This window comes from Chlorocebus sabaeus, chromosome 17, assembly GCF_047675955.1.
Source record: "Chlorocebus sabaeus isolate Y175 chromosome 17, mChlSab1.0.hap1, whole genome shotgun sequence".
Classification (NCBI taxonomy): Eukaryota; Metazoa; Chordata; class Mammalia; order Primates; family Cercopithecidae; genus Chlorocebus; species Chlorocebus sabaeus.
The window spans coordinates 66,815,637-66,824,046 of NC_132920.1; the positions used below are offsets into that span (position 1 = coordinate 66,815,637).

Consider the following 8,410-nt stretch of genomic DNA (forward strand, 5'->3'; position numbering starts at 1 on the left):
AAAAATCAATTGTTGTTGTTGTTGTTTTCTGGGCTTTCTATTCTGTTGCATTGGTCACTGTGTCTGTTTTATGCCAGTGCAATGCTGTTTTGTTAAAATAGTTTTCTAATAAATTTTGAAGCCAAGTAGTATGATGCCTTCAGTTTTGTGGTTTTTGTTCAAGATTATTTTGGATATTTGATATATTTGTAGTTTTACACAAATTTAAGAATATTTTTTTCCATTTCTGTAAAAAATGACTAGAATTTTGTTGGGGATTACATTGAATTTGCGATCATTTTGAGTATTAGGAACATTTTAACAATATTAGTTCTAATTATGTTTTTAATCTCATTACTTGTTATTGATCTCTTCAGGTTTTGGATTTCATCCTCGTTCAATTTTGTGCGTACTACAAATCTCAGAGTACTTTGAAGCATCCTTCACCATCTCCGACGGTATTTATGGCTCAACATTCTTTATCGCTACGGGCTTCCATGGACTCCACGTCATCATTGGATCCACTTTCCTCCTTATCTGCCTCATTCGCCAACTATTATACCACTTCACACCAAACCACCACTTCGGCTTTGAGGCTGCCACTTGATATTGACACTTCGTAGACGTTGTATGATTACTCCTCTATATCTCTATTTACTGATGAGGATCCTACTCTTTTAGTATAACCAGTACAATTGACTTCCAATCAATTAGCTTTGACAATGTTCAAAAAGGAGTAATCAACCTAGTACTAGCCCTAACAATCAACACCCTTTTAACCTCACTACTAATAACTATCATATTCTGATTACCCCAACTTAACTCCTATGCAGAAAAAACAAACCCTTATGAGTGCGGCTTTGACCCACTAAACCCCGCTCGCATCCCATTTTCAATAAAATTCTTCCTAGTTGCCATTACCTTCCTACTATTCGACTTAGAAATCGCCCTACTATTGTCCCTACCATGGGCTCTCCAAACAACAAATCTCCCAATAATAATTAAATCATCCATTACACTCATCATCATCCTAACCCTCAGTCTAACCTATGAATGATCCCAGAAAGGACTAGATTGAGCCGAATTGGTAAGTAGTTTAAACAAAACAAATGATTTCGACTCATTAAATTATGATTATCATACTAACCAAATGTCACCTATCTTCATGAATATTATACTAGCATTCGCCATCTCACTCCTAGGAATGCTGGTCTATCGCTCACACCTGATAGCCTCTCTCCTCTGCCTAGAAGGAATAATAATATCACTCTTCATCATAATCGCCCTCATGGCCTCAAACGCACACTCCCCTCTAACCAATATCATACCGATCATCCTACTAGTATTTGCTGCTTGCGAAACAGCAGTAGGCCTTGCCCTACTAGTCTCAATCTCCAATACATATGGTCTAGATTACATTCACAACTTAAATCTGCTTCAATGTTAAAAATAATTGTTCCAACAACTATATTACTACCAATAACATGATTCTCTACAAACAACATAATCTGAATTAACTTAACTATACATAGCCTAATCATTAGCCTTATTCCCTTGTTATTTTTTAATCAAACCAATAACAACCTCCTTAATCACTCAACCTACCTATCCTCCGACCCACTAACAACACCTCTTTTAACACTAACCGCTTGACTCCTACCTCTCATGATGATAGCTAGCCAATACCACCTATGCAATGAGCCCCCCTCACAAAAAAAACTCTACCTCTCCACAATAATTTTCCTTCAAATCACCTTAATTCTAACATTCATGGCCACAGAATTGATCTTATTCTATATCTTATTTGAAACCACCCTTATTCCCACCCTAATCATCATCACTAAATGAGGTAACCAAGCAGAACGCCTCAACGCAAGCACATACTTTCTATTCTATACACTAACTGGCTCTCTACCCCTACTCATCATATTAACCTACACCTACAATAACATAGGCTCATTAAATATCATACTACTAACACTCACAGACCAGAAACTAACAACCACTTGATCACACAACCTCATCTGACTAGCATGCATGATGGCTTTCATAACAAAAATACCCTTATATGGCTTACACCTGTGACTTCCTAAAGCCCATGTTGAAGCTCCTATCGCAGGCTCAATAGTCCTCGCCGCAGTACTCTTAAAACTAGGCGGCTATGGCATAATACGACTCACTTCTATTCTCAACCCTCTAACAGAATACATAGCCTACCCCTTCCTCATGCTAGCCCTATGAGGCATAATTATAACAAGCTCAATCTGTCTACGACAAACAGACCTAAAATCACTCATCGCATACTCTTCCGTAAGCCATATATCCCTAGTAATCATAGCCTCTCTCATTCAAACCCCCTGAAGCTTTTCCGGCGCAATCACCCTCATAATTGCCCACGGGCTTACTTCCTCTATATTATTCTGCCTAGCTAATTCAAACTATGAACGCACCCACAGCCGCATTATGATACTCTCCCGAGGACTTCAAACACTACTTCCACTAATAACCTTCTGATGGTTCACAGCAAACCTCACCAACCTAGCCTTACCCCCCACCATTAATTTAATCGGAGAACTCTTCGTGATTACAGCCTCATTCTCTTGATCCCACATCACTATCATACTAACAGGGCTTAACATACTAATCACAGCCCTCTACTCTCTCCACATATTCATTACAATACAACCAGGAAAACTCACACACCACATAATCAGCATAAAACCCCCTTTCACACGAGAAAATACACTAATATTCATACACCTCACCCCAATTATCCTTCTATCCCTTAACCCCAACATCATTCTAGGGTTTACCTCCTGTAAATATAGTTTAACCAAAACACTAGACTGTGAATCTGACCATAGAAGCTCACCACTTCTTATTTACCGAGAAAACTCGCAAGGACTGCTAACCCATGCCCCCATACTTAACACTATGGCTTTCTCAACTTTTAAAGGATAACAGCTATCCATTGGTTTTAGGAACCAAAAATATTGGTGCAACTCCAAATAAAAGTAATAACCATGCACACCTCCATTATAATAGCAACTCTCGCCTCCCTAACCCTTCCAATCATTGCCACCCTTATCAATCCCAACAAAAAACAATCATACCCAAACCATGTAAAAACAACTATAATATATGCCTTCATTACCAGCCTTATTCCAACAACCCTATACATCTCCCTAAACCAAGAAACAACCATTTGAAGCTGACACTGAATGATAACTCAAACACTAGATCTAACACTAAGCTTTAAACTAGACTACTTCTCCGTAATATTCACCCCAATCGCACTATTCATCACCTGGTCTATTATAGAATTCTCACTATGATACATAAGCTCAGACCCAAACATCAACCAATTCTTCAAATATCTCCTTATTTTTCTCATCACAATACTAATCTTGACCACCGCTAACAACCTTTTTCAACTCTTCATCGGCTGGGAGGGCGTAGGAATCATATCTTTCTTACTAATCGGCTGATGACACTCTCGAACGGACGCCAACACAGCAGCAATCCAAGCAGTCCTGTACAATCGCATTGGCGATATCGGTCTCATCCTAGCTATAGCATATTTCCTCCTACACTACAACTCATGAGACATACAACAAATACTAACTCTAAATTCCAACTCAAACTCCCTTCCACTAATAGGCCTTCTCCTAGCAGCAATAGGAAAATCAGCTCAACTTGGCCTTCATCCTTGACTACCCTCCGCCATAGAAGGCCCAACTCCAGTCTCAGCCCTACTACACTCTAGTACCATAGTTGTTGCCGGAGTGTACTTACTTATTCGCTTCCACCCTCTAATAGAAAACAACATACTACTTCAAAGCCTCACACTATGTCTGGGAGCTATCACCACCATATTTATAGCCATCTGCGCCCTCACACAAAACGACATCAAAAAAATCGTAGCCTTCTCCACCTCAAGCCAACTAGGCCTAATGATAGTCACCATCGGCATCAATCAACCATATTTAGCATTCCTACATATCTGTACTCACGCCTTCTTTAAGGCCCTACTTTTCATATGCTCCGGATCCATCATTCATAACCTAAATAACGAACAAGACATCCGAAAAATAGGGGGCCTATTTAAAACAATACCCCTCACCTCAACTTCCCTACTTATCGGCAACCTAGCACTCACAGGAATGCCATTCCTCACAGGCTTCTACTCCAAAGATCTCATTATCGAAGCCACAAACACGTCATATACCAACGCCTGAGCCCTATCTATCACCCTCATCGCCACCTCTCTAACAAGCGCCTATAGTACTCGAGTTATTCTCCTCACCATAACAGGGCCGCCTCGCTTTCCAACCCTAATAAACATTAACGAAAATAACCCGACCCTACTAAACCCAATTAAACGCCTCACAATGGGCAGTATTATTACTGGACTCCTTATCACCAACAACATCCCCCCCACTTCGCTTCCCCAACCAACAATACCTCACTACTTAAAACTCTCAGCCCTGTATGCAACTATCCTTGGTTTCCTAATAACCCTAGACCTGACCCCTATAACCAACAAACTAAAAATAAACAACCCATCACAAATATTTAAATTCTCCAACATACTAGGGTATTTTCCCACTACAATTCACCGCATAGTCCCATATCAAAACCTACTCATAAGCCAAAACCTAGCCCTTCTCCTACTAGATTCAATATGACTAGAAAAATCTATACCCAAGATGATCGCACATGTACATACCACCGCTTCCAAAACTGTCACTACCCAAAAAGGCATAATTAAGCTATACTCCCTCTCCTTTCTCATCCCCCTTACCCTAACCCTACTTCTAATAATATAACCTATTACCCCGAGTGATCTCAATTACAATATATACACCCACAAATAATGTCCAACCAGCAACCACTACTAACCAACGTCCATAATCGTACAAAGCACCAGCACCAATAGAATCCCCCCGAACTAACCCTGATCCCTCTCCCTCAAAAATCACCCAACTCCCCATACTATTAAAACTAACTACCACTACCCCATCAGAACTTGAGACCCATAGAACTAGCCCTACTTCTATTATTAAACCCACCAAAAGACCCCCTAAAACCCCAAACCCTGAACCCCATGTCTCAGGGTACTCCTCAATAGCTATCGCTGTAGTATAACCAAAAACAATTATTATACCCCCCAAATAAATTAAAAACAACATCAGACCTATATAAGTCCCCCCAAAACCTAAAATTACCATACAACCAACCACACCACTAACAATCAATGCTAGCCCCCCATAAATAGGAGAGGGCTTAGAAGAAAATCCAACAAACCCCATAACCAACAATACACTCAACGCAAATAAAATATATGTCATTGCTCTTGCATGGACTACAGCCATAACCAATGATATGAAAAACCACCGTTGTACTTCAACTACAAAAGCACTAATGACCCCAATACGTAAATCCAACCCAATTATAAAAATAATTAACCACTCCCTCATTGACCTGCCAACCCCATCCAACATTTCCATATGATGAAACTTCGGCTCACTCCTCGCATTCTGCCTAATTCTACAGATCATCACAGGCCTATTCTTAGCAATACATTACTCGCCAGACACCTCTTCTGCCTTCTCTTCAATCGCACACATCACCCGAGACGTAAACCACGGCTGAATCATTCGCTACCTCCACGCCAACGGCGCCTCCATATTTTTCATCTGCCTCTTTCTACACGTAGGCCGAGGTCTTTACTATGGCTCATTCCTTCTCCTAAAAACCTGAAACACTGGCATTATACTTCTATTCTTAACTATAGCAACAGCCTTTATAGGCTACGTACTTCCATGGGGCCAAATATCATTCTGAGGGGCAACAGTGATCACAAACCTATTATCAGCAATCCCATACATCGGGACCGACCTCGTCCAATGAATCTGAGGTGGATACTCCATTGGCAACCCCACCCTTTCACGATTCTTCACCCTACACTTTATTCTACCTTTCATTATCACCGCTCTTACAATAGTCCATCTACTGTTCCTACACGAAACAGGATCAAATAACCCCTGCGGAATCTCATCAGACTCAGACAAAATCCCCTTCCACCCCTACTACACAATTAAGGATATCCTAGGCCTAGTCCTCCTCCTCTTCATCCTAACAACACTAACACTACTCTCACCCGACCTCCTAAACGACCCGGACAACTACATCCCAGCCGACCCACTAAATACCCCTCCACACATCAAACCAGAGTGATACTTCCTATTTGCATACGCAATTCTACGATCTGTTCCTAATAAACTAGGAGGCGTACTAGCACTCTTCCTTTCAATCCTCATCCTATCTATCATCCCCACACTTCATAATTCCAAACAACAAAGCATAATATTCCGCTCACTTAGCCAATTCCTATTCTGACTCCTAATTACAACCCTATTAACCCTCACCTGGATCAGAAGTCAGCCGGTAAGCCAACCCTTCATTTTTATTGGTCAACTAGCATCCATAATATACTTCACCACAGTCCTAATCCTAATACCACTAACCTCCTTGATCGAAAACAACCTACTCAAATGAACTTGCCCTTGTAGTATAAACTAATACACTAGTCTTGTAAACTAGAGATGAGACTCATGACCCCTAGGACAACTCAGAAAGAAAGCACTTGACTTCACCACCAACACCCAAAACTGGCATTCTAGCTTAAACTACTTTCTGTCTTTTATATTGCACAAACCCTACAGTACAACTTAAGCACCCTTACATAGATATGCTATGTAATTCGTGCATTACTGCTAGTCAACATGAATAATATATAGTACTACGCCTGCTTAACTGTACATAACACATACCATTACACCCGTACCCATAACTTCTAGGAAAATACACCCACCAAACAGAGGTCCCACGCACAATCCAACCACAAAACACCACAACCCACCCACCCCACCTACAACACATCAACACAAACAACAAGACCGTCCACCGTACATAGCACATTATTCCATTTATCATACATAGTACATACTCACTACAAACCTTCCTCCCCACCACGGATGACCCCCTTCACTTAGGATTCCCTTACTCACCATCCTCCGTGAAATCAATATCCCGCACAAGCAGTGTTACTCTCCTCGCTCCGGGCCCATAACTCGTGGGGGTAGCTAGAAATGAGCTGTATCCGGCATCTGGTTCTTACCTCAGGGCCATAGCAACTAAAATCGCCCACACGTTCCCCTTAAATAAGACATCTCGATGGATCACGGGTCTATCACCCTATTAACCAGTCACTGGAGCTTTCCATGCATTTGGTATCTTTTATCTCTGGTCTGCACGCAACACCATCGCAACATGCTGACTCCCACCACATCCCGTCCTGAATGCGCCTGTCTTTGATTCCTGGTCCATACCATTATTAATCGCACCTACGTTTAATATCCTAGCCCCGCATAATTACCAGCAATGTGTTATTTAATTCATGCTTGTAAGACATACAACAACCAACCCACAATACCATCCCCACAACACTACAAAAAAATTCAAAAACCTTAATCAAACCCCCCCCCCCGACCTTCACATAACCACCCTTTGCCAAACCCCAAAAACAAAGTCCTACTCCCCCGGCCAAAGCTTATATTTTCATCTTTTAGGTGTGCATGCTCTAACTACCAACCCCTCAACTAATCTTCACCCACCCTACAAACCACCCTTTGCCAAACCCCAAAAACAAAGTCCTACTCCCCCGGCCAAAGCTTATATTTTCATCTTTTAGGTGTGCATGCTCTAACTACCAACCCCTCAACTAATCTTCACCCACCCTACAAACCACCCTTTGCCAAACCCCAAAAACAAAGTCCTACTCCCCCGGCCAAAGCTTATATTTTCATCTTTTAGGTGTGCATGCTCTAACTACCAACCCCTCAACTAATCTTCACCCACCCTACAAACCACCCTTTACACCAACCACCTCCCCCCCCCCCCCCACAACCCCAAAGATACCACTTACATTCACACCTACCTTCTCGTCTACGTAGCTTAAACCAACCCCAAAGCAAGACACTGAAAATGCCTAGATGGATTCACACAACCCATAGACAAATAGGTTTGGTCCTGGCCTTTCTATTGACCTTTAGCAAGATTACACATGCAAGCCTCCCCGCCCCAGTGAAGACGCCCTACAAATCACCATGACTAAGAGGAGTGAGTATCAAGCACGCACATGCAGCTCAAAACACTTTGCTCAGCCACACCCCCACGGGAAACAGCAGTGACAAACCTTTAGTAATAAACGAAAGTTTAACTAAGCTATGCTACACCAAGGGTTGGTCAATTTCATGCCAGCCACCGCGGCCACACGATTAACCCGAGCCAATAGAGACCGGCGTAGAGAGTGTTTTAGACCCAACCTAATTAAAGCTAAACCCCACCTAAACTGTAAAATCCTAGC

At 41.8% G+C, this 8,410-nt stretch overlaps 1 pseudogene; it reads left to right on the forward strand.

The window, feature by feature from the left end:
* Window positions 1-5,489: 5,489 nt before the first annotated feature.
* On the forward strand, window positions 5,490-6,544 carry LOC140708896 (cytochrome b-like; annotated as a pseudogene).
* The last annotated feature ends 1,866 nt before the right edge of the window (window positions 6,545-8,410 follow it).